The sequence below is a fragment of the Microtus oregoni genome, unplaced genomic scaffold (genome assembly GCF_018167655.1).
Source record: "Microtus oregoni isolate MIOR12 unplaced genomic scaffold, Mior012 000009F_ref0000495, whole genome shotgun sequence".
NCBI classification, from domain to species: domain Eukaryota; kingdom Metazoa; phylum Chordata; class Mammalia; order Rodentia; family Cricetidae; genus Microtus; species Microtus oregoni.
Genome location: NW_024543068.1, coordinates 22,905,331 through 22,932,540, shown reverse-complemented (window position 1 = coordinate 22,932,540; position 27,210 = coordinate 22,905,331). Strand labels below are relative to the sequence as shown.

General features: G+C 42.9%; 1 protein-coding gene and 1 pseudogene across 2 annotated transcripts in view; one reads left to right on the top strand and one right to left on the bottom strand.

Moving 5' to 3' along the window:
• Syt16 (synaptotagmin 16) overlaps positions 1-27,210 on the top strand; it is a 254,323-nt gene that overhangs the window by 90,233 nt on the left and 136,880 nt on the right. The window lies entirely within an intron of this gene.
• LOC121452127 lies at positions 22,216-22,637 on the bottom strand (annotated as a pseudogene).

Sequence of the window (27,210 nt, the reverse complement as noted above, 5' to 3'; positions counted from 1 at the left end):
GGCACAAATAAGAGAAAGTCTTTTTTATGATTAATGGAAATATTTATGGTAGGTGTCTGAGTTTACTTAGTACAGCAACGTATATCTGTTCGTTGAAGGGAATACCACTTACAGTTTGACAGATTAACAACCCGAAGCACAACTTTCAGGAAAATAATTTTTCCCATCAAGGAAGAACTAATAACTCCACTGAACAGGTGGTGATAATTTTTTAAAAAATATGCTTATTAAATTCCTAAGGCAGACGGTTCTCACCGCGGATGGTGGTGAGTCAAACATGCTTCTCCTCCTCCTCCTCAGCAAACATTGGTGTGGTGAGTCTCACAGGCAAGTAAGCAGCCACCATTTCCTTCTCCCGGCCAGGTGAGAACTGTCACCATGCGCAGCTGGAGAACACGGCGCTAAGGCCAACACATTGTAAGGTAGAGGGAGAGGAAGCCAGAGTGATCTGTTCTTAGGAGGAGTGGGGGTGACGATGGGGTTGCCTTTGCAGGAAACAGCTCCTGTTGAATCAGCTCACAAGGAAACCTTGGGTCTGCTTCACACTGGCTTTGCCCTTGTGAAGGCTCCACAGGACCTGGTGAGTGGGATGGTCTTCTAGATTCTCCCAGGGCTAACTTCGGAAGGTTGTCGCTGGAAACGTGCAAGAACTTTGATAGATATTAATTTGCTATTTGGCCTAGCAGAACTTTGTCTTCTTGTGAGCGAAGGTATGTGTCTTCCTGCTGGAAATTGAAATGCTTTATGGCTCTGTCCCACAGGCAATCCCTTGACCTCTACATGAAATAGAGGAGGTTACAAATTGAAGTGGGACTAGACGAATTAATAAGTGAGTACAGACCAGATTTGCTCTTTCCTTCACAGAGATAGGAATGGACGTCCAGGGGCTCCAGGGGAAGAGGGCATTGGAAAGCCCTTCACTGAGTAGCAATTGTAGGAAGTGAGGTTATGCTTTCCGGTGAGCGTGTAAATTTGTGTACTAGCTTTGACTTTGACATAGGGCGTTGAGCCTCGTGTAGATTCCCACAAGACTAGGTACCTGGCCAGGAGACCACGTATAGGAAGATTAACAATGTACAGCCAGTGAAAATCCATGGCAACGGGGCTTGGCTTTCCACACAGCTGATTCTTTTCCATCTAGGTGCAAAGCTCAGCCTTCGGGGGCTGGGCAGAGCAGGTGCTGCTGTTTCAGTGGTTGTCATTTGCAAGGTGTCTAGGCTATAAATGGGCTCTTGTCTGGGGATATTGGCTTCTCCTCTGCTCAGAGGCACATTAGAGGTGTCTGGTTAGTTCTCTAAAAACTAATTTGGGTCAAAAGGGAAGCCCTGCTTCTCTCTGGGCTAGAGCACAGCGCACAGCTGGTTGTCAGGGCTATGATAATGAGGTTAAGCATATAAGTGGGGAGAGAAGCACCTGGCAAAGCATCATGGCTGGTAGGGAGAGAGGAGCCTTAGTACACAGGAGCCTGGCGCTTCCTGTGTGCATAGTCATTAGTGACAACCGTGAGCATGGGGAGACATGGTTTGTGCTGCGGAACAAGAATATTGCTAAAGGCCCCCCACAACCCCCAAACTCAACATGTCTGGTAGCTCACCTCCTGAGCACTGCCTACGATTTGCTTTTTAAATTTCCCCCCTTTTAATCCATTCTGCAACCCAGTGGAAAAACGGACCAGGGGCTCCAGAACCTGCTTTTATTCACGGAGTTAGTGATAGCAGTACTTGGAACATATCTGTGAACAACTTGAAGCTGGCTCTGGGAAGCTGACTGGCCAATCCTGTTCACTAACCCTTCAGGTTTGGTGGCTAGAGAACACATGGTCAGAATTGCTTGAGAATTGAGTCATGGGTTATGAAATAAAAAAAAAAATCTTGACATTTAAACTTTCTGATAGAGAAGTAGGAAAGCAGATATACTGAGGAGAAATGGCGCAGAAAGGGTTGTGGAAGATTAAGTGGAGTTTGAGTTAGCCAGGGTGGGTCTGAGACCCCTGAGGGAGTAACCCCTGGGAAGCCACCGGTCCCCTCTGGGCCCTCTGTTCTACTTGAGTTCACCAGATGACTAATCCCCATTACAGCACTCCTTCTGGCTTTAGAACGGCTCGGGGAGATGTGTGCACAGCCATGGTTGGGCAGGGACGAACCAGTCCATCCATTCGGACTTTGGTCTTTGCTCTCAGGTTGCCGTGGAGGGCCAGTTTGAAATTTCTCAGGTGGTGTTGTTACTGCCAAATGTGTCACGAGAAGGTGACTTTGTGGGACCAGATGGGCTCTATTAATTTTCTCCGTGACTGTTTCTAAAAGATAGTATCTCAGCCAGGGTGTTCCCGAATTAGCTATGAGTGATTGGAAACTTGTAGTGACTTAAATATGCTTTCCAGTGTTATACAACTTACAGCACTTTTATTGCAAAACTAGTTCAGACGGCTGCAAACACACTGTAGACCTTGTGTAACAACGCTGCCTACCAGGCTGATGTATACACAGGCAGCTATATGTTGTGTTTAACTTGCACATATACTTTAGAATTTACAGAAACACAAGGCACATTTCCCTATGGTTTTAACTGAGCAAAGAAGGCCAGCTTGCGTAATACACCTTGCTACTAATCCTTCTTTGTCCCATGTCATGTTCCCGTGTTACCCCATGTCTGTAAATCTGAGTAAAAATGATCATGTCCATTAAGTCAGGCGTCTCTGTCTTTCCGTGTGACTCTAGTAAGGAGCTTGAGCTTCTCCCTTGCTGAGCCCATGCGCTTTCTGAAAGCGTCCATCACCCGCTTATTTGACTTTAGTGCAAGCCACCCTCCCTATCAGTTCCTCATAAAGCTAAATGCTGCAGGGCACAGATACTCCAATGGAATGGGCACCCCCATGCTGTCTTCCTCGCCAAATTTCTCCCTTGTGTGTATTTCTTGCTTCCATGACTGGTAATAGGTGGTACCTGGTACCCAGACTCTCATTCACTGACTGGCTGCAAGGTCTACAGGTTTCAATCTTGGTCTCAGCTGGAGCTGCCTTCTCTCTCCCATGGCTCGAGTGTAACCTCTCCACCCACCCCACCACGAGGACCCGTGTTTCTATTATGTTGCATAATGACTGGCAATTAATATTTTTCAGGGGCGGGGGGTGGGAACTGAGATTGCTAATGGCCAATCTTGAAACAGGAGCGTGGCCTCAACTCTTGAGGTGAGGCCAGTGTCACAAGAGTGCAACAGAAGAGGAAAGTGGACCCAGGAGGGCAGATGGAGTCACTGGTGACAATTTGAGTGCAGAGGAAAAGCAAGGAATCTAAGCTTCCTGTAGAGGCAGAAAAATGCAGGCCTCTTGTTTTCCCTCATGTTTCTAGAAGGGAAGGCAGTGCTCCTGGACCTTGCTCTTAGCCTAGTGAGGCTTCTTTCGGATTTATGACCGAGTACGCTCGTATGTTTGTGTTCTTCTAAGCCTCTGTTGGTGATAATTACTCCGGCAGCAATAGAAAATGAATATGTCGGTCATCCTACCTCCAAAGTGTCTCCATCTAGTTGTGGTTCTTGGAGTATTTGCTTGTCGATTTCTCTGCCAAAGGTTATTTTTTTTATTATTTTATTTTATTTATATTTTTTTATTGAGGAGATAAATTAAAAGCCAACTGGGTATTTTACATTCTTTTATCCATTTCTGGGAGCAGGGTAGAACTAGAATATAGCTGTACTTTAAAATCAATTTGTTCCTTGAGAATTTCATGCGTGCACACAGTGCAATCTGCCAATTTGTTTACTCTTACCCTCTCTTCTCTTTCTCCTGATGCCTTGACCCCCACTTTCCTAGTGGTCCACTTCCCTCATCCACATCTCTGGTTTTGTGACTCTGATTGAATCTAGACTGTCTACGTGGCCATGGGTTTGGAACTATTCACTGGAGCCTTACATGTGACTAAAGACAGTGACTACCGCTTTCCCAGGAACCATCAGTTGCCAGAAGTTTACCAGGAGGGAGAAGTTCACCGTGATTAATTGTTTACAGGCCCAAGCTCACACACCAGAAGCGGCTCTGGGATGACGTTTGCAGTGGCGTTGTTATGCCCTGAAGATAGCCTTCCCTATCTCTCACCTCTCTTCTGGTTTCTACGTGGCCTCTGCTCTTCCGTTTGCAGTGTTTCTGAGCCTTGCGGGGTGAGGGGAGGTAGGGAGGGCGCTCTCTGTATTCACCATGGTTCACTGATAAGAGAAAGCTTCTCTGATTAAGGATAAAAGTAACATTTGTCTATGGATATAAACATAAATACTTAGCCTACGGTTTGGCATCATGTCAGTTTAGCTACATCATAATATGGAGGCACCCCTAGGGATGTGACTGTCCCAGGCATGGAGTTTTGAAGGGTTTATAGTACCATCCTTTTAATTTGTTACATTTTAAACAATTATGTAACAAACATTTTACCACTGGCAACTTTTAGTAAGTGACAAATCCAGGACGAAGCCATAGCTTCCGAGACCATCTTTGTTATTCTGAAGTTATTTTTCTAGTTATTTACCTCTATCTAGATTTTAAGAAAAATCGACCTAACGCTTTAAAATGCGCTCTTCATTTAACACAGGGCAGATGTTCTTCCCATTGCATGGCTACATGGAGTTCTGCACAGCTGAACTGAACTCTATTAGCTTCTGTCTCGTGTGACTGAGCTTCTGCACTGTTCAAACTTCCCTTTACTGCAAGCGGCATTGCCATGAATGTCTCTGAGGTTTCGTCATGTGCGGCTGTGGGGAGCTCCTTAGAATACCTTCTTCATGTGCAATGGCTGGGTCAAGGACTCAGGGAGGATTGTGGTAGTGGATAAATATTGCTAAGCTGGAGAGGTGACAGGCGACTACGATCAAAATACATTGGATTAAATTCTCAATCAAAATATTCTTTAAAACTATCCTCAAACTTCCTTCCAGGAAGATTGTGCCAAACTGCCCACCCATTAAGAGGGCCCTTTCATGAAGACGATCTTCCTGCTCTTGATATCCTTGTAGTGAGAAAGTTGAAGAGCACAGCTTTCAGAGGCAACCAGAGGATACTTTGATATGGGACATGACAACTGCTATAATCAGCTACCCTCAGACTGGGCAGTGTGGCCAGCAACCAGCCGGCCTAGAGCCTGTGTAAACAAGGCACACCCCCCTTTTCTTTCATTCAGAAGACTGAGATCACTACTCCTCAGAAAACTCTTGACGATTAGCCTCCCTTTTCCCTCCTACACCACACACCACAAGATAAGAATCCTAGCCCCTCCAGTTTTTATAGGTGACTGGTTTCTGGCTGGAATCTGTATGTAAAGGTGACATTGTGGCCTAATAAACACGCCTTACCCTCTCTCCTGGACTGCTTAGCCACTTGGACTCCAGACCTTATCTGCTCACGAAGAAATAGGTATTGTATGCTATACAGTGGGGTGTTACTCCCCTAAATGCCTGCTGAGTGAACCAGTCAGACATTTTGTCTATTCGGTAGCAAAACAAAGTCAGCCGCCTAGATATCCAGGTCCTAGGGTGGTTGTGGTTAGCCTCAACTGTGGCCTGTTTTGGTAACATTCTTTAGTTATAAACAGGAACATTAATAAGATGCCATGTTTATTAGCTGAGGTGTAGCACCTCACCCCCATGTTCTCTAGTGCAATTTTTTTTTTTTGTTATTCTGTGAGTTTAGGAAAGCTAGGCTAGTTGCCATGGCAACACAGAAGCTTTCAGGCGCTTGTTTATTTGTTATATTCCTTTGTCATTTGGAGTGGTCTTTGGAGGCTCTTGAAAGAAGATGTGCTGCTTACAGTTTGACAGTTAAATCACCAGCTGCTTGTCAGGGAGCAGAGCTGGGAGGAGGGGGAGGACGCCAGCTACAAAGTTCCACCACCATCCCTCAGCTTTCACAGAGACCGACTTACGGAAGTCAGCACCAGAACGTGCAGTTTCTAACCCCGTATCTCTCAACACACACACAAAAAAAAAGCCAACAAAGGCTGGACCCCTAAAACCAGACTTTTTTTTTCCTGTTTTCCAACTTCCACTCCATCTTCCTTCCCAGGTGGAGGGCCATATGCTGCATAAGGGGCCTTCTCTAGAAAGTTCGAGGCACGAGAGCTCTGTAGTCAGCCCAGGGATGCTGAAACAGAAGCGGGGCTGGAGAAACGAGGCGAAGATGCTCTTTGGAGGATCTCAGTGCCTTCTCCTACCTTTAGCACTGTGTGGTCCTCCATCTGAAGAAAGCAGTGGTGATCAGGACCTTCCATACTACTCTTTGCCTAGACTTCGTTTCCATCTTGATCTTACTGGACATGGGAAGCCACTCCAGTTTGAATGAAGGCAGTTAATGGCACTGTCGATCACAATGCCCTGCCATTCCAGCCCATAGGTCAGCATGTTCCTTCAGACGCTTCAGAAAAGAACCTAAGGTCCAGAGAATAAAAGCTTCCACCAGTTCCTCCCTCTCCCATCCAGATGCCCAAATGACCTGTATTCTGGTCCCTTTTGAGTCTTATTTCTCTTTCTTTCTAGTCTTCAGAGTTCACATAAAAAATATCACATTCTAGTTTAATTTTAAAAAATTTCTCACTATTTATTTATTCTTTCCTCTTTAATTCTATATCTTTTTTTTGAACATAGATTTTTTTTTTCATACAATACATTCTGCTTACACTTACAGCTTCCCTGTTTCTAACTCCTCCAAGGTCCTCCCCAACATAAGTCCTCTCCCTTTCTTGTTCTCTCTCATTAGAAAACAAACAGGCATCTAAAAAAAGAGATTAAAACAAAAGCAAATTAATAGAAATAGGACAAAACAAACAAATGAGTGGAAAGAAAAGAGCCAAAGAAAAAGTACAAGGAACACATATAAATGCAGACACATACACATTTGAATACACAGAAACTCCATAATGAAACAAAACCAGATACTATAAGCAAAACACTTGTAGGGTAAGGGGGGGGGGAAGCCCAGACAAAGTATTATAAGGCCAAAAAAAAAAAAAACCCCACAAAAAACAAAACCAAACAAAAAGCAAAAACGAAGACAACCCTTCAAAAATATCCTTGAGTTTGTTTTGTATTGGGCCCCTATTGCTGGACACAAGGCCTGCCCCTAAGTGTGGTTTTTCTTGTTTCATTTTATTTTTAAAGTCAGAGTTTGATTTTGCTGCCTGCAATAGAAAATTCTTAACTCTTCATTACTATTACCAACCTACACTTGGCTCTCTAGTTGGCCAAGGTTTTGTGCTCAGGGCGGAGGTGCCCTATCTCTGTGTTTAGATCTGTTCCAAAGAGGGAGGTAGCACCTGTCTACAAAAGTTGTTGGGCACGGCCCTGACCATGCACAGGGCTGTTGGTGGTTTCTTCCCTTCAACTCTGAGTTGTATTGGGCTGGTGCTTGCCTCTGAACTTGACAACCGTCTGGGTGTCTCAGCTGCGCAGGCTACATCGATGGACTTAGAAGGATGGTTCTAGTCATCAGTGAAGTCAGTTTGTTCTCAGTCTTTGCTCTGTGGTGAGCATATAACAGATTCTTCTTCATTTTTGTTTCTATTTCATTTTAGTTTTTTTTTTTCTTTTGAGACAGAGCTTCTTGTCCCTCAGGCTGGCCTCAAACTCACTCAGCCAAGACTGATCTTGAACTCCAGATCTTCCTGCCTCTGCCTCCCAAGTGTTAGTAGGTGTTTCTTATGTGTAAGTTCTTTAGAATGACTCCCAAAAGCCATTAAATAAGAACACAAGAAAGAATTCTGTGATCCTGGGGTTTTAGCAGTATATTTTCTTATTGTTCATGCTTTAGTTTACTAGCAAAGGGTTCAAATATTTAGGTCCTTTTGCCTTTAGACCTCGTAAGCGCTTTATCAGAGGGAATAATTTATCTAACCTTGTTGCTCTACAGGAATTTGAGTTGTACAGGAATGCTTTGATTATCAGAATTTTCCTTAGAAAAAGCCTCTGAGGTTTGTGATAAGTTTACATATTATTATATAAAGCACAATTTTCTTTAAGAGCTTATCTAAATCCCATCTGTTTGATTGGAAAGAGGAACTCGGAATGAATCCATCTAATTTTCAGTTTTCTTCCTTGGAGAGGATTATGATTGAAAGTCAGAGACGGGTTATGTGCTTGCCTTTTTTTTTTCTTTCTTTCTTTCTTTCTGGTGATTTCTAGAGGAAGTTTTAAGGTTTCCATAGAGACGCACAAGGAGTCGCCATTTTCTGCTGTGATTTCCCAGCAAAGAAAAGAGTATTGGAACTGTGGCTTAGTAGAAAGGAAAAAGATGGCACTGGGATCAGTCTAAATTGGTCTGCCTGACATGAGAAGGACACGCTTTGTCAGCTGAATGTGGCTGACTTCAGGAGATTACTAATCACTCCATGCTAATGTTAGGGGAATTGACCCATCACTTTGCCTGAATTTGAGATAAGGTTTTGTTTAGTTAGCCTTGCCTTGGCCAGTGAGTTTGCATTTTGGAACCGGAGGATGTCATTGCCAAGTCCTCCACCACTTTCCTCATTCTTTCCCATATCCCCTGGCCTTCCTTTCTGCTCCACTGGCCTCCTCCTCTGATCCCTATCAGTTCCCCAGCTATTTCTCTGACATCTTGTCTCAGTTGCTTGAGCCTCAGGGAGAGGAGGCCACAGGCCCCACATCCGGTATCCTCCAGGCACTAGGCCTGATATGTTCTCTTCCTTATAAACAGTTCAGCCTGTTTTCACATTTTCTAAAAGAGCCAACCTCTCCTACTCATGTCTCTAGGTTCATTTCACATCTTCACTGGGTTAAACCTAAACAAAATGTTCTCATTGCTGAATTTAGAAAAAAAAAGCTGCCTCCACTGTCCAGTGTAAACATGGACTGTCTTACATGTAACAAAGCCAACAGAAAGACTGATAGGAAGATCTGCAGCCCCATTGATGCTGGCTGTGGCTTGACCAGGGACTTCCTTATGGGAAGGGCCATGTCTGAGATTTCATTTGTAAGAGCTTAAACATTTCGATTTGCCTCTATATGGTTTTTCTTTGAAACAGTATTTCACCATAGATTCAGAAATCAGTCATTGCTTATCATTGCTAGAATAATCTTACTGTTAGCGATAGCCATGCTTGGCAGTGTTTATTTAACTATGAGTGAGTTTTAGAAAAGCCAGGATGATCCTTTGCCTTAGGAGAAGACTCACTTTCTTCCATTGCCAGTTGTGAGGGAAAGTCCCTTGACAGCAGGAACGTCTTAATTTTGAGATCCTGTTAATCGTTTGTCAACTTAGACCCATGTCAGGCCTCCTTTGTTCTTCAGTTAAGATCACTGAAGACTTTGCTGACACAGGCTCTGATGACTTCAGGACCAGCCAGAGTGATTGTCACAGCTGCTTTAGATGGGCAGTGCATCCTTTTCGTCTTTCCTAGGAAGAGCAAGTGGCTATTGCTTCCAGAGCAGAAATCCAAGTCTGGATTAGTTACCAGGTTTCCTCAGACAATGTATCTTTGGGGTTTCTTAAGTTCCACCTGCAAAAGGGAAGAATGGGACTTTCTCCCAGGGAAACACCAGAGAGTTACACGTTTATGGGTAGGCATAGAATTCTTCCCCGTATCCATCTGACTCATGATGAGGGAATACTCGCGTAGACCACAGGGCATCAGTGTGACACACAACCCTCCTCCAAGGAATACACTTTCCAGTGATGAATGTCTGTTTGAGCTTTCAAACCATACCTCTTCTGTTGCCCCATAGTCGATCCAATTTAATAAAGGAGCCATGGAGGGAAGAGGCAGCACACATCCCAGTGGTTATGTTTAGTTCACGTTCTCAATGACCTATCTAAGGATAAGGGAAATAAATAGTAAGGCAATGCTCAAACAAAATATGGCTTGCTGCAGGTTCTCTTTCCAGACTCTGACTCTCAGTCCACACCCTACTCTTTCCTGCCTGGTGTGCTATCCAGACTGGTACACATTGGATATGATGGGAGGTAGGCGGGGTATGAAGAATAGTGAAGGCTTTCTCAAAGGAACAAACCTTTAACCATTCCATACCTGTCCAGTTGGCCAGGTATTAAATGCTTTAAGTGTGGCTGTTTAGAGATTACTGTATAGTCCCCTTTGAGAGCCGAATGGGAAAAAAAATAAAAAAAAGCATGGAAGAGGGGACTTTGGGTTAGCATTTAACTAGGAGGGTGTTCTTGGGGAGGGGTTGGGTTAGAGGCCCATGGCTTAGACATGGATATATAATCACTCTGTCCAGGGCCAGTGAGTTTAGCAGATTAGCTGTAAAACTGGAAGATTCCCATGGGAGCAGCAGGTCATGAGTTGAGCGAGGGTGCTTTGGGTTAAAGTTAGCTACCATAAATGGAAACTTGATGGGTTTTTAGCTTGTAGCTAATGAGAACAGTTAGCCCTGGTTGAGGATGACAGTGAGAGGCATACTTGGCAGGAGATGGGTATTGTGTAATATTTAGAAGGATGAATTTATGGGGTAGAGGGAGCAAGTGACAGAGAATCTAAAGGCATCTTGTGTTAATTCATAAGGAACAGACTCAGGCTTCGAATAGCGGTCTCCCTGTGCTCTGAACTTCGTTGCAGAAACCTGGAAAGTTTTGCATCCTTTTCTCTACCCAACTCTGTGAGTTGCATGATCTCTTCCACACACTGATTGGCAGTCTGTTTTAGGATTGGGAGACTTGCATATTTAGTCACCGAGACAGCAAGTAATTCTCTGATGTACATCTGTGGTTCAAAGCGTGCAGCTGTGTGAGGCAGCCAGGCTGAGGTAACCAACAGCATCGACTGTGAGCTGTAAACAGCCGCTGGTCTGCGGGGGAAGCATCTGAGCTTCAGGCCTGCCCTGATTCCTTCTCATTGCCACAGGTGGTCCTCTGCCTCTGTCTTTAGAGGGTCCTTCTTCCTACAGGCCCATGGTGGTGGCCAAATCACTTCACATGGTGAAGACAGCAGTTGTGTTGGATGTGGCTCCATTCTGAAGAACTCAGTTTGTCATCTCAGCAGATGGTATGTCTAAATATGGTCATGATTCAAAGGACTGGGGGTTAGGACTCCTGCCTCTGAACTAGGGAGGGGGCAGGGCAAAACCTGGGTCATAATAGCATCAAAGGGGGAGAAGGTGTAGGAGAGAATAGAAGCCAGGCTCCCCCCTCCCCTAGCCCTCCTGCCAAACCCCTGCAATCTCTATTTCACCCCTGTCCCCGCTGCTGATGGAATGAGTCACCTCGGAAGAGAAAGTTCCAGGAGCCAGCTTCCTGTCATTCCTTTTCTAGGAGAATTTAGGCTGATGTCATTTGGGGGCTTTTCAGCTCCCAATCTTAGAATTAGCAGCCTTTCTCTCCTTCTTTAAAAAACCTTTCTGGCAATGCTAGTTCCTTACCATATTTATTGCAGTCATCTGCTTATGCGCAATGGTAATTTTTATCTCCATGGGAGGAAATCTCAGGCTGAGAACATACATAATAAACAGTTGCAGCAAAGTGCATCCATATAGTTTTGTTGTTCCTGTTTGTTTTACATATATATATCACTTTCAGGGTCAGCAAGTGTTTTTTAATTTAACTTTGACCTTTGAGGAGATATCCCCTTTATTTCCTGGTTGTTTTTTTTCTCTTCTATTTCCATCTGTTGGCTCAAATTGGTGTTCATGGGTCTCATGTCATTCCATATTCTTGTTTACTCTTCAGACTTGTCATGCTTATGGTCGCTAAGTCTATGACATTCTAGCCTCTGAAAAGTTCCATGGCAAGTGGCAGGCTAACCGAATGATCAAACGGGGGACTCAGGCTAGAGGGCTGGGGTCAGATCCTGCCTCTGACACTTACTACCTTGTGACTGTGGGTGTCTCACTCATTTTCTACAGCTCAGCTTTGTCTCATCTGTTAAGGGATGATAATAATAATTTCAATTTCACGGGACCATTGTTCAACTTAAATGAGCGTAAAGGACCTGGCACATAGCAAGTGCCAAGTAGGTGCAAAATATAATAATTATGACTCTGCTTGCCTTTGTTCTGCATAGCTTCCCTGGAGATTCTGTTCCTGCTTGGCTGGGTCTCTGCTTTTCCCCTACTGGGTTTCCTGTTTGTAGCCCATGCAGGGGTAGGCAGGCTTCCCTGGAATCCTCATTAGACCAGCTGTCCCCAGATCAAACCGAGAACCAGAATGGCTGACAAAGGTTGGGCCATTTCCTTGGCTTAGGTTAGGGATGACACATCTGCTTAAACTGTCAGGGAAAGGCTTCTCCTCCCCAGTTCCTGGATTGACCACAACATTTGACCCATTCTTGGGCTGATGACTGCCATTTTGGAGGCAGGAGGTCCAATCCACAGGAAGCTGGCTGGGACTGAGTAGTTAGTACATTTCCATATCATCTCAGTCTGGACACCTCAGAGCATTGCTATAGTAAGGGAGGATGTCTGTGTCTGCCTTTCTGACACCATTAAACAGGTTCCTGATCATAGTTATATTGCATAAATGCCAGCATCTTTTATTGTCCTGTGGCCTGCCTTGGGCTGGCACCTGTTAAAGAACTCCCCAGTCAATACCTGTTCCTTAGTGACCCACAGTGAGATACTATCATCATAAGACCTCCAAGGACTTCACAAGTCTCGGTTCTCCTATCAAAACACCATCTCCTTTTGAGATCAGTAGTAATTTAAACTCCTGCCTTCATCCTCCCTCTTAAGGCTTGCCTTTGCCTTGGAGAATGGTAGCTGTTGTTTTTGTCATTACTAGCCCTCCCATTCTTCCTTGTAATCTCATAATTCAAGTGACTTGGTTGCAAGATCTGAATTCTCTTGTTTAGTGCTTCTCATTGGACTCTCCCTTGCCGAGGCTCCAGCTTCAAAGCCCCTTTTTCCCTTATCTGGCCAAACAGAATTTTTCTTTTCGCTCCTGTGGCTCATTTTCATACTACCTACCCTCCTGTCCTTCTTCTGTGCCCCGTGTGCAAACTCCAGCATCATTTCCCTAGTACAGATTTGCTCTTCTTATACGTTAAGTTCCCATATCTCTGCCACAAGGAAGTAGGGGTTAGACCTTAATTTCCAGTTTGTGGACAGCTGAAATGATCTTATGTTAAAAATGATACTTTAAGACACATCAACAAGCACTTTGAAAAATATCTGGAGCTTTTTTCTTTGTTAGTAAGGCTTCTGGGACTGTATATAAAATATTTCTCATTAATTAAACTAACCTAATTATCAATATTAGCAATGATTAGAAATTAGCAGAATATACTGTTTTTTTTTTTGATCAAATTGTAAGAAGGCAGCATATTCCACCAATTTCTTTGGCATCTTTAATATCCACTTTTCAGCTTTGGTCTTATTTTTATTGCAGCGTTAACAACATAGTAATTACAGATGCAGATAATGGGGTATTTTAAATCTAAGTTCTGCAGTGATTCTTGCTAAGTCACATAGCAAGAATCCATTTGCAAGTCTTGTTGGATCTAGAATAAGTGTTGCGTGAATGGAGTCTTCTATGAAAATCTGTACTAAGCTTCTTGAGGTTAGACATCAAGTCTCAGTCATGAATGGATGCCCGATAAATTGTTGAATTATTAAAGGAGTCATCTCAGGTTGGTTCTTCATGTTCAAGTACAGGCTGTCTTCAGTCTCCCCCCTTTTCAGGGGAGATATCGGTGGAGATATCAGTGGTCTTATCAAAATGGGATTCCACTCGATCTGAATAATGAAAGCCAAGCTGAGAAATACATTTCTTGTTTCATTTTTCTCCTCACAGTGGGATTCTGAAAGAGAATCTCGGCAGGAGTTTAGATGGCTGCAGTCGCATGGAAGTCATGCACTGAATATTTTTGGGTTTGAAATGATGCTTTTTAGAGCATCCTTTCCTAGCTTAGCCATGTCAGTGGAAAGGGGAAAATTGAGAGAGAAATGTTTTGAAGTCTTTCCATCCTTTCTGGAAAGCTTTGGTCTGCCTTGCTTGTGTTACAGGATGCTGTGGCTCTCTCTGCTTGCTCCCCTCAGAGGCTTCAGAAGCCATGTGTTTAGATGCCCACAGTCCTGCTTGGTCTCTACCAAATAGAAATGAGTTTTAAAGCAGAACGCTCCCAGGTAATGTTTTTCTGTTGCTGGCTTCTGCATTTTATTGTCCAGATGTCCTATAGAGCTGGCAGCTGTGGGAAGCTTCAGTGAACACTCAGAGAAGCAGGCATGGGGTTAGGGGTGGGGCCTGGGAATCTAGTTCAGTGACAGAATGCTTACCTCGCATGTACAGTCTAGGTACCACCAGTAAATGAATGAATGAATGAATGAATGAATGGAGAGGCTACAAAGCCATTCTTTCAAAGACCTTACTTGTCTTTCTTTTCAAACCCCAAAGCTGTTAAGGACAAGGTCCAGTTCTATGGGGGATAAGGAGGGAAACTAGAAAACTACCATGGTTTAGGGTAGAGAAAGAAATCTGGGAGGCATAGCACTTTCATGAGATACTCACAGGACCAACGTTGGCTTTTTTTTTTTTTGTGAGAAAAAATGTTTGCTGAGAAGACATGGACGAAGAAGAAAGGGGTTACTTGGCAGAGTAGTGACCTCAGTTATCATAGGCATTAGAATGGAGACTGCCAGCTGTCAATCATGGAGGAACACTTTGACCTCCTCATTTGGTGAGGTTGGAGCCTTTGGGGAGAAGAAGAGCATTCCTTTGAAGATTCTGCAGTGTTGTGGAGGAGGATTTTGGGGAGACAGTGGAGTGTAGGGTAAGCCAGCACCATCAGAAGTGGGGAAGTGGGGCTGCAGGTCAGCTCTTGTGTGGCTAGGTCTCTGCTATGTGTGTGTGTGTGTGTGTGTGTTTCCGAGACAGGGTTTCTCCGTAGCTTTTCTTGGTTCCTGTCCTGGAACTAGCTCTTGTAGACCAGGCTGGCCTTGAACTCACAGAGATCTGCCTGCCTCTGCCTCCAGAGTGCTGGGATTAAAGGCATGCACCACCACTGCCCGGCTTCTGTGTGTGTTTTGAAAAGTAATAGTTTTTGTAGCCTGTGCATTTGGTCATTGGCTGCAGGCTTGGAACCACCGGTGAACCTAAAATCACAGGGTCAGAGCAGCAGAGCCATTAACTGGTGGAGCCACCAAGCACGAGGGTTTTGTTGTCTGAAGGAGCCCTGAGAAGCTTATCTTTTTCTGTCTAATTCAGTGACCATTAACTGATAGGGATACTACAGATCAATTAATCAAAGATAAAGGGAAACTGAACAGGCTATACATTCCCATTCATTTAAACTAACACAGATTTCAGCTCTCTGCAAACAAAGCATCAGGAAGGTGAGGAGTAAAGAGGGTACCAGCTACGGCTTCGGTACTCTAGTCTAGTGGGACTTACCCATGGTTTAAACAAACAATGAGCAAACGTACTGATCTCTGTGTAAAGATATGCCCATGTGCAGAGGACAGTGCCTGTAAATGTGCGTTCTGGTGAGAACGGCGTGATGGAGACACGGGAGGTTTCAGAGGAATTTTGAAAATGAGGATGAATTAATTGAACCCTAAGTTTGGTAATACTGCATTGGTTTAATTGGAGTGAGCCAATTCACAAACTGAGCACATCTGTGGGAATTTTAATATCCTCATCTTTAGCTGTAAAGTACCGGAATGGAACTGGACTGTGGTGGTTTCCGAGGGCGCTGCTTGAGGCTATGCTATAGCTTTCGGGTTTGTCAGTGTTTGAAAGCATCTTGGTTGACCTCTAAAGGAAAGACATGGTTTTCTGCTACAAGTGATCAGCATCCAGTGTGCTATAAACCAGAGCTTTGTGTCTTGTTGCTCTGCAACTCAGGGCCTGCAAAGAACATGAATCAAGACACTGCCTTTGCATTGTGATGACAGGACCTTGACAACTCCCTCTTGATCCTACTCATGCAGTATATTATGTTTGGACTCTTCTAATGGATTTTTGTTTTGCACTTTTTGAATCCACAAAGATAAATATAGTTAGCTACCAAGATTCAATTGGGATCCATTGGGAATAATTTTTTAGATTACTTTTTTTTATTTTGAGAATTTCATGCGTGTGTATGACAGTTGGGAATTACGCTAGTTTAGGAGAGTGGCGGTAGTAGTTCTTTTCCAGGGTCTGTGACCGTCACCCGTGGGTAACTAACTGGCTTATAGGTTTATAGTACCAGGCATAATTCCCTTCTGTCAAGTGGGAGTTCAGTCTGATGAGATGGCTGTTGGTTGTCCCGAAGATACAAATGGCACTACTGTACCCTCGGGGCTATCTTGCCACCATGGTCATTTTTGCGGTTCCTAGACTTTGCAGCTCAGTAGGACCATTGATTTTTTTCTCCCTTGAGAGCTTGCATAGCACTGTTGGGTGCTATGAGAACTAGTCCTGAGGAAGGAGGTTTCCAGGTCAGTTCCAATGTGATTCCTCTAATTCTCGTGCCTGAAGTATGTGACGTCTTCAGAAACAGGGTCTTACCTTCAGGTTCTGGGAGGTGACTAAGGTCAACGGGAATAGCCTACATTGTTTTGGGAGAGTCTTCGAATTGTGCAACCAATAAGTTGAGGGGAGCTTTCCATTGGGCATAACTTTAAAAATCACTTCATGTCAAAATATATTTAAAAATCTTCAACCTGTTTACATCTCAAGAATTGGTTAGCTCTCTAAACTGGCTTCAATCTGGCAGTGTAACTGGTGGGGGAAAGAGGAGTTTGAGGGTATCCTTTGGCTGAGCCAGGTGCTGCTATTCAAGGTGGGGAATCAAGGAACCTCTTAAATAGATCTCTCATAGCTATGTTAGACGATCAGCACTCACATATGCCAAGTGGAGCCAGACCCGATGTATAATCTTCCCTTGATGCGGAATGATAGTCACCAGTGGGATGCCTGGTACAGATGGCTTTCCAGGCTTCAGTGCATGGCCCCTCGGGATATGGATGATGTGCAGTAGAGTGACGTGGGCATGTAAGTGGGTGGAAATTTTCTAATGTGTCACAATAATAACAATACCGAATCCTCTTGCTGCTCAGCTTCCTCTAGAACTTCAGCCCACGCAGCAGCCTACTTGATTCACATTCCTATGTGAATGCTAGACAATTAGCAACTGATAATGAAAAATGCCATGGGAACCAGTGGGAAAATAATAGCTTACTCCGAGGATATAATGAAATGAAATTAGCACAGACAGTAAAACAGACAATTTATGGTGTCTTTTTTTTTCTTTTTGTAATTAAAAAGAGCCAGTAAATACTTAGAGTAGAGAAATCTGAGAATTGATTGGACTCCCCCAGCTGCTTTGGAAGAGGCCTTTTGTTTCCCCCCTACCCAGAAATCCATCTAGAGGAGTTGCCTCATTGGAAGGTACTTCTACTAAGGTACAACAGTTTGAAAAGTGCCTGTTTTATTTGAAAACCATGACAATTTTATTACCCTTGTTACCTAAGTGGCTGTCATATGGTCTGTCATAGGCCATATGTCAATATCCACTTAGAAAGGGATGCTAACACTAGATACTTGATTTCAGTGTTGGGGTTATACAGTTTTGATGTTGGCTAAAGTATCAATAGATTTTGATGTTCTCAGCTAACAAATTCTTAGCAACAAGGTAAGCTTGCTTCTGTGTACAAGTAATTTTCTGAAGACAATAAAATGTGTTGTACATGAAATTAGAAGTTGAAAGGCCTTTAAATTTTCCATGTCTAGCGATCCCATTCTCTGTAGCCTCGAACATTTAACCCTATAACATTACTTTTTGTAAGTGGGCAAAGTTTTTTTTTTTAAAAAAACCAAACATTTCATAATAATCATTAAAGTATTGAATTGCTCTAGGGTGCAAGAAAATGGATTTATTTTTTTCTCCAAAAAGGGATTGGATTAGTTTCAAACAATTCTGTTAAAATTTCAGTCTCCCTGTGTGGGTAGTCTTCTGTGAGTTGAAAAATAAAGAAGTCATAAACAAATCAAAATTATATTCACTCCAAATGTTCTCCAAATGCATTTGTTTTGGAGTGTTGAAGAAAGTTGAATATTATTCTAAGATATTTTATCCATCTGAAGTAGACTTCCTTCTAAATTGCTCTCATTACCAAAATCTATTTATCTGAAAATTAAATTCCCCTGATTGATCTAAAAACCATCTCAACAAATACAGAGACCTGCAGCTGGACAATGTTTAGAGAGTGAGAGACCTTGGAACACTCAGTCCTAGATTGGATGTCTCCATCAAGTCCTTCCCCTCAAGACTCAGGGAACCCTGCAGGAGAGGAGCAGAAAGATTGTAAGAGCCAGTGGGGTTGGAAGATGCCAAGGAAACAAGGCCTTCTAGATACAGCAAGACTGATGCTCATATGAACTCACAGAGACCGAGGCAGCATGCCCAGGTCTAAGCTCGATGGAGCCCCAGTACTGAGAGAAGTAAACACCAACCCCTATCCCTAAACTGGAGTGATTCCCAATTGATAAGCACTTGCAGTTAGTTTTCTTCAACAGAGTCACTGGAGAGACAACCCACTCTTAGGGGCAGTACCTGGACCACACAAACCCAACTCAGTGGTATTTCTGGAGTTTTTTTTTGTTTGTTTGTTTGTTTTTTGTTTTTCTCACAATGTTTGTCTTGGCATTTTTTAAAAAAGAATCTTACCGGTATTTTGCTTATATATTGTGGCTTCCAATGTTTTTATGTTTCTGTGGGATTCCTGTGCGTATGAATGTGTGTATCTGTGTCAATATGTGTTTCTTGTGCTTTTTGTGTGACTCTTTCTCTAGTTCTTGTTTGGATGTTGTACCCAATTCTTTCTTTGTTTTTATTTTATCTTATTTATATTTTTGAGATGCCTGTTTGTTTTTCAATGAGAGACAGGGAGAGAAAGAAAGGAAGAGGATTTAGGTGGGTGGGGAGGTGCCAAAGATCTGGGATGAGTTGGGGGAGGAGAAACCATGATCAGAATATATTGTATGAAAAGAAATTCTATTTTCAAAGACATAAAAAAATCCCACCTACATCATACAACTCTATAAGCTCTGATGTTTTCATAATATACATTTTTATTGGGTACATGTTTCCAATTTTATCATGAGTTTATTAAACTGAGTAATGTCAGATGGTAATGAATGTGATTGCTCCATGCTAACTATTCAGGGTTCTTTGCAAAGGCTAAATTGTACAAGACCAATATATTGCTCAATTCAATTCAGAGCATGCTAGTGAGATTCCGACAGTCTAGAAATGTTGGCAGTGGCTTTAAAAACTGGCAGAATAACCTAATCCCTTGAGCTTCTTCTCTATCTTCTTTTCCTTCTGGGAAGATGAAGAATGTCTGGGCCGGTAGGGAGCTATCACAGTGTCTAGGGGAGGCAGGGCCCAAAGCCTCAGAGCTTCTGTTTGTGGAAGACATTGCTGCCTTTCTGCCATTTTCAAGTGTTACTTCCAAACTGGTATGTTTGAGCAGTAAGGGAAAAGAGATCAAGCTTGGTTGATGAGTCTTGACTTCTAGAAGTGTGTGCGTTTGTGAGTGTGTGTGTGTAAGCTAAGTGAGAATTTGTAGTTGAACATGTAAATCAGATAGGTTATACCACTTAATTGTCAGAAGAAGATGGACACATTTCAACACATATATTACTATATTAAAGATAGCTCTCCGTGCATCCCCCAAATGTATTCTCAAGTGTTTTGAGAGATGATTGGTTGCTAGTGACTCCATATGTTGCTATGTTTTATTTTGGAACATGTTAAAATCTCACTTAGGTTTCATTAAGCCATTCCTTCTCCCCTATTTTTTGAAAAGTCTATTTTTTACTTCCAAAGAACACGTAGTTAACTTATCCTTGTTAGCTATTCCTAGGATGAAGGTTTAAGTGGGGCTGCACATTCCCTCACAGCGTGTGGATATAAGTGTGTATGCGTGCACACACGTATGAAATATTTCACAGTTCTAAGATTATCATTATCCATGAAGGCTATTGAGTATATATCATTTAATTATACCCCAAATTAGAACCATAATACAGTATGCTTTCAAATATCAAAGATACTGTTATTATATTTATTTTTTTATTGCAGAAGTTTTGTATAGGGAAAAGAGTAGGAATTACAGCTCTTATTTGATAAAAATTCTGTTTTTAAAAAACAGAACTTTTTTTCAATGTTTTTATTTATTTATTTATTAAAGATTTCTGTAGGTCCCATTTATTCAATGTTGCCCTTAATGTCTGTGCTGCTGGGGTTATACCTAGGAAGCGATCGCCTGTGCCCATATGTTGTAGGGTACTTCCCACTTTCTCTTCTATCAGGTTCAGTGTGTTCAGATTGATATTGAGGTCTTTGATCCATTTGGACTTGAGTTTTGTGAATGGTGATAGATATGGGTCTATTTTCATTCTTCTACAGGTTCTGCCTCCTCCCCGCCACCGCCTCCCATTTCCCTCCTCTTCCCCCAATCAAGTCCCCCTCCCTCGTCAGCCCAAAGAGCAATCAGAGTTCCCTGCCCTGTGGGAAGTCCAAGGACCACCCACCTTAAATTTTATTTTATGTGCATTAGTGTATTGCTATGGGTTTCAGGTTCCCTGAAACTGGAGTTATAGACAGCTATGAGCTGCTATGTGGGTGCTGGGAACTGAACCCGAGTTCTCTGGAAGAGCAGTCAGTGTTCTTAACTACTGAACCATCTCTCCAGCCCCTTGATAGGAATTCTTAAGTGGTTTATTTAACCTTGTTCTCTCTCTCTCTCTCTCTCTCTCTCTCTCTCTCTCTCTCTCTCTCTCTGCAATGTATGCATATGCTTGCATGTGTATATGCAGGTATTCTTATCCTTGTGCCACATGTGGAAGCCAGGCGTTGAATTTAGTTTTCTTTCTCTATTTTTCCACCTCAGTTTTTGAGCCCAGGTCTCACTGAAACTTGCCAGTAGTCTTCTTGGATTTGCCTAGGGTTGGAGTCACAGGTGTGGACAGCCACACACAACTTTTACAAGCCCTTTGGGGATCAAACTTAGGTCTTCATAACATAACTAATAGCATAACATGTTTGCATAACATATATTTTATCCATTGAATCATCTCTCCAGCCCCCCCCCCTTTTTCTTCTTTTTGCCTTGTGAGTTGTATTTATTAGGTGTGCATCCACAGCTCAGCATTTAGTGCTCCTGAACAGAGTGGAAAACTTGGCAGTGAGCAGGAGACCAGATCCATTGATAAGAAAACCCCGTGACATAGAGCTCCTCCGGGTTTCTGCAGAAGGCCTGAAGAGTGGCGCAGAAAGTAGAGTCCCCAGGGTCAGGGCCTCATGTTCCAGCTGTCTAGCTCCACTTCAGGGTGACCACGAGAGCCCGTGCAAACCTCTTCAGCATGCAAAAGTAAAGCAATAAGTAGAAAAGGAACCGACAGAATTGTGTGTTAGGACTGTTGGGGTGGCCTTTCTCTAGGGGTAACCACTGTGGACCCTGAGCTCTGCCAGGTCTCAGCAGCCCCTTGACTGGTTCACCTCGAGACCTGAGTTCAAAGCTGGTGGTGGTGGCAGGCTGAGGAACAGGTACCCCTTTTCTGAAATGGTGGTAAGTATGATTTGGGGCTCAGTGAGGGGGGTCTGGTCTTTCCAACCTGCTTTGATTATTTGGGCCACAGCAAGTGTCAGGTTGTGACAACTAGGGAATTGAGGAGGAGGGAGAAACAGCACCCTCTGATAAGGTGTGTGTGTGTGGAGGGGGGAATGGGAAGCTCTGAATTCTTCACTGAAGGCCAATTATAGAGGGAATTGGAGGATTATAATCTAACCTCCAACCAAGAGTATGAGTGGAGGAACGGGGACAGGATGATGGCCGAGAAGGCATAATACTTAAGAAAGAAAGCAGGGGTGAAGCCAAAGTAACCCAAATCCAGAAGTAGTTCCATGGGCTGCTACCTGAAGATTTAACTATTTGCTCTAAGGGCTACCATGCAGTAGTGGCTGGAGGGCACAGTGGAGCCAGCATCAGGCTGTGTGATGTGTCTTGTGTCTGTGTATAGTTGTGTTAATTGTGCCCACTGCACACTTTCTTGATTCAAGTAGGCACACACTGGACATTGGTTACACTCATCAGGAGACGTTACCCAGCACAACTTAGGTCTTTCAAATGGGCAAGAAATTAGGATCTGTATGGTATCTCAGGATGAAGTCTGGTCAAAGCTCCGTCTCCAGGACTTTGAGGTCCTAAAAGATGTATCTAGAAAATTTACTACTATGAAAAATGAAGAGTTAGGTTGGATGGGGGAACTGGAGGCTGGAACCCTGGTGACTAATTGCTGTAATATTGTCCTTTTGGCAGCTGTGGCAGCTTCATGTTCTTTTTTTTGCTATCACCACACACTGAATTCCTGCAGATGACTCTGATGCTGTGGGAATTGTGCCTCTTTGCCAGCACCGCCATGGCTCTTGGGCTCACCACTCCAGTTGAACTACTAAAATCACTCTTGCTGACATTTATTACAAACCTGACAGACAAGGGTGCTTCTGGGTATTTAGGTCCACATTCAATTTTAAGGCTTGCACTCATTTTTTATGAATTGTTCTTGAAGAGCCAATTAGCCATCCCTGTCTGTCTGTCACAGCTTCACTGTCCTCTAGACCCCAGCCAACTGTGCCCTCGTCTACTCCTTCCTGACCTTCATCCAGCTCTTCCAATAGTCAGAATGCTTAAGGGCCTGTGGTGGCTGCCATCTTACAGGGCCATCTCTCCTTCCTTGTTTTTTTTTTTTTAAATGAAATTTCTCTTGCTTCCTGGAGTAGTGATGAGAGACTTTACACCTGAGGAACAAAGAGTCTGATCTTTCTTCTGTTGCAGTTGTTCAGTTATTTCCGGTTTCAACCTTACTATTTTTGTTAAATGTTGTTTTCACTTTCTTTTTCCCAGTTCTTGTGAATCCGATAGCTTTGTTTGACCATGGAAGGGAATTTATAAACATCTAGAGACAGCGACACAAGACTTCTCTCTATCACTGTATGCTCTACAGGTTCTTTGAGCTCTTGCTTAAAAACCAACAGATGGAGCCTTCCAGGGCCTTGCCAGAGACACAGCTAACTTTGAGGAAGTTTTCAGCATGAACTATGTGACCGAACTTCACAGCCATCTGATTTCCAATTCAGTAATTACTGGAATAATTAGATGAATTGCTCTGCAGATGGCACCTAAGTTTCATGACATATGTGTCCTTGTCATCCATAGCAGATGATATATGGAATATTTGTTCCTCACTATGATATGCTATATATGATGCAAAATGCCTTTAAGGTTTTTCTTTCTGAGCTTCTAATTTCGTGTAGGCCCGAACGAAACATCAAACCTGCTTTGGCTTGCATTGTCAGAACTCTTGGCTTGCTGTGTTCGCTGGTGCGTGTCAGCTGTAGCACTGTGCTGATGGGAGCTCTGATGACTCTTACAGTATTTAGACTCTATTTATAATTTTAAATGTTGAATAATAAAATCACAGAATGTTCAAACATGAGGATCATCATTTATAACAAATCTTCGAAAACTAGAATTATTCTTTTCCCCATACATTTCCTTCCAGTCTTTCTAAAAATGGTATTTTTGGAACATAAAGCTTATTTTTAAATTAAAATTCATATACTATAAAATCTGTACTTCAAAAAATTAAGATTAAAATTTTGGGAGGAATTTCCTCTATGTGTACTGTATTCACATCTTTTTAAAAAACAGAGATAGAGAAGCAATTTATTCCACTATACGCATGTATACAGTTAGTCAAGGAGAATAGCAGTACCAATCAACCATGATGGAGATGGCATCAAACTGTAGTGGTCAGGGACCAATTCCTAAAAAAGCAACTTTTATCAGGGATTAATTTAATTTTAGAAACAAATATAATTTTATGAACTAGAAATTCATTCTTTCACAATTTGACAGTTCACCTATGGTACAACTGTCAGGTTAGAAATATATCTTTTCAACTTGGTGGTTCCAAACTAAACACACACACACAAAACATTTCACAGAAAGAAAAAGAAAAATGGAAACAGCTCAAGAAATATCACCAATAAGCACAAATATATGAGGAAAGAGGAATGTGTAGTCTTCTCTGACCCTCTTTATTGAAGATCGATTATCTTCTCATATGATATATCCTGATTACTCCTCTCAGTTTCTCCCACATCCCCTCTCTGGATCCGTTTCCTTTTTGTCTCTTATCAGAAAAGAACAGGCTTCTAAGAGATAAGAACAAAACATAACAAAATAAAATACAATAAGATAAAACAGGAACCACCACACTGAAGTTGAACAAGGCAAACCAACTGAAGGGAAAGAGCACAAGAGAAGGCAGAAAGATCAGAGACCCGCTCATTCCTACACTTAGGAGTCCCAAAGGCTTGGCTTGGAGGTATTGTTTGCATGAGTATCCCAAATCATAAGTTTCGGATCATGAGCACCTGACCTGAGCAGAGAGACCCATGGGGCAGATGCCAGGAAATGTCCTCTACTCCTGCTACATGTCCTGTGAAGATGGCCTTTGAACTCACAGCCTTAACTTCTTTAAGAACTATGCTGAAAAGGAGTGATGGTCATGCAAGATGGTGGCTACCACAGGCTCTGAAGTAAAAGTCCCTCAAAATTTCTGACTGTTGGAAGAGCTAGAAGAAGCCCAGAAAGGTCTAGGCAACGACAGAATTAGCTGGGGTCCAGAGGACATTGAAGATGTGTCACTTAAAAGAGAGAGAAGAATGGCCATTCGCTTTTCAAGAACAATTTATGAAAAATGAATATTGTATTAGTCAGGGTTTTCTAGAGTCACAGAACTTAGGAAATGAATTTCCCTCTCCTTCTTTGAGATAGAGAAAATATAGATAAAGGGAATTTATTAGAATAACTCACAGGCTACAGTCCAACTAATCCAACAATGGCCAGCTGTGACTGGAAAGTCCAAGATCTTATAGTTGGTCAGTCCCACCACAGTCTGGGTGTCTCCGCTGGTCTTCTGTATGTGTTGGAGTCCCAAAGAATTAGGCTCCAATGCCAGTGAAGGGATGAATGTGCTGGCAAGATGAGGACAAGAAGGCTTATATAGGCTTCCAGAAGAAGGTGTGGCCCAGATGAAAGTTATGCCTTCCCACCTCAAGATATGGGATTAAGGGCGTGTGCCATTCCTCTTCAAGAAACAGATCAAAAGCCTGTGTCATCCAGCCTCAAGATAAGGATCAAAGGCATGTTATCTTCTTCCTGTCTGAAGATCTACATCCCAGGTGTGCCCTCTGTTTCTGGATGGTACTTCATTCTAGATACTGTCAAGTTGACAACCAAGAATAGCTGTCACACCTACCTCTTGTCAACTTGACACACAATTATTTCTCCTTATTTCATGATTAATTTTCAAATGAAAACAATAACCCAGTCATAATAATGCCTAAACATAACCGTCCCACATACAATTGTAAATGCATTGTGTATTTAACCAGGTTATAATTATGCCTAACATGATATAACTATCCCTCATACAAGCACAAACACATTACAAATTTAGAATAGGCGATAATGTCCATTGGGGGACATCCTTTTAACTTTAAGTATCTCAAACTTAATTATGATAGACATTGATATTCTCTAAATTGATGTTAGAGAAATTGAAAGAAAATACAAATACCTTTACAAATGCAATCTTCACAAAATATAATCGGAACACCCATGCAAATCATACTCTTCATTCTGCAACTGGTCACGTGACCTTAGATGGGATTTATAGCTACCTCCTTCTCCCACCCTTTCTGTACTTTTGTCACCCCCTGTAATCACCTCAGCAGGTCTTGGCTGTTTTCCTGGAGGAATGACCCATATCCTGACATGTCTGTGCCCTTTCTCACCCTTCTTGATTATGCTGTTTTAATTTCCCATTAACTTTAATCACGGGACATGATAGCACCAGGATATGTCCTAAAGGATCTCCTGCATTCCAGACATAATCCTCCTCACCTCCATGGCAGAGAGGCAGTCCAATTTCCATGGTGATCTGGATCTAGCACCCCTCCTAAAACTGTTATTCCTTTCTTAGCCTGTTGATTTAAGGACATTAGAAGTCCAAAGTGACCGGGGGAAATCTGAGCTTCCAGTTCAATGGAATGTTTATTGTGGATTCTGGCAGGAGCACTCTCTATCCTGGAACTGAAATTTTTAGGCCAGCAGAATTTAGGGTTGTGTAAACAGGAAGCAAAAAACTTTCTTAATGGATTACTTGGGAGGGATGATAGTGGATGGAACTTTCCCTTTTTCCAATCCTTGATTCTTGGACCCATGGGTCCTGACTACGGGGGGAATAGTACTATATACTGGACATTGATTCAAAGCATTTATTGCCTTCTGGAGAACCCTGACATAGCCCTCCATGCTGATGTCACCCAATTGGCACTGTAATTGTGTCCTCAAAAGGCTATTCCATCTTTCAGTCAGGCCACCTGCTCCAGGACAGTGGGGAACAAGATAAGAGCAGTGGATTCAATGATCATGGTTCTATCACACTTTTTTTGCTGAGAAGTGAGTTCCTTGGTCAGAAGCAATACTGTGTGGAATACCATGTCGGTGGATAAAGCACACTGTAAGTCCACAGATGGTGGTTTTGACAGAAGTATTACAAGCAGGAAAGGTACATCCATAAGCGGATCAAGTATCTACCCCAGTAAGGAAAAAGAGTTGTCTTTTCCACGGAGTGTGTTGTCCAATGTACTCAGCCTGCCATCAGGTTGCAGGCTAGTCACCCTGGAGGATGGTGTCCTAGCTGGGGCTCGGTGTTGGTCTCGGCTATTGGCAAATCTTATGCTTAGCACAGCTAAGGTCAACCTTGGTGAGTGCAAGTCAGTGATACTGAACCCATGCATAACCCCCATCTCTGCCACCTGGCCACTTTGTTCATGTGCCCATTGGGCAATGGCAGGAATGGCTGGGGAGCGAGGCTGACTGGCCATAGAATGGGTCGTCCTATCTACTTGATTACTGAAGCCCTCCTCTGCCGAAGACTCCTAATGATGAGCATTTACACGGGACACAAGCATCTTCACATCCGTTGCCCATTTGGCAAGATCTATCCACATACTTCTTCCCCAGATGCTTTTCTCATCAATTTTCCAATTGTGTTCTTTCCGAGTCCCTGACCATTCAGTCAGTCCGTTGGCTACAGCCCATGAATCAGTGAACAACTGCACATCTGGCCATCTCTCCTTACAAACAAACTATATGACCATGTGTCTGCCTGGAATTCTGCCCACTTTGAAGATTTCCCTTTGCCAGTAT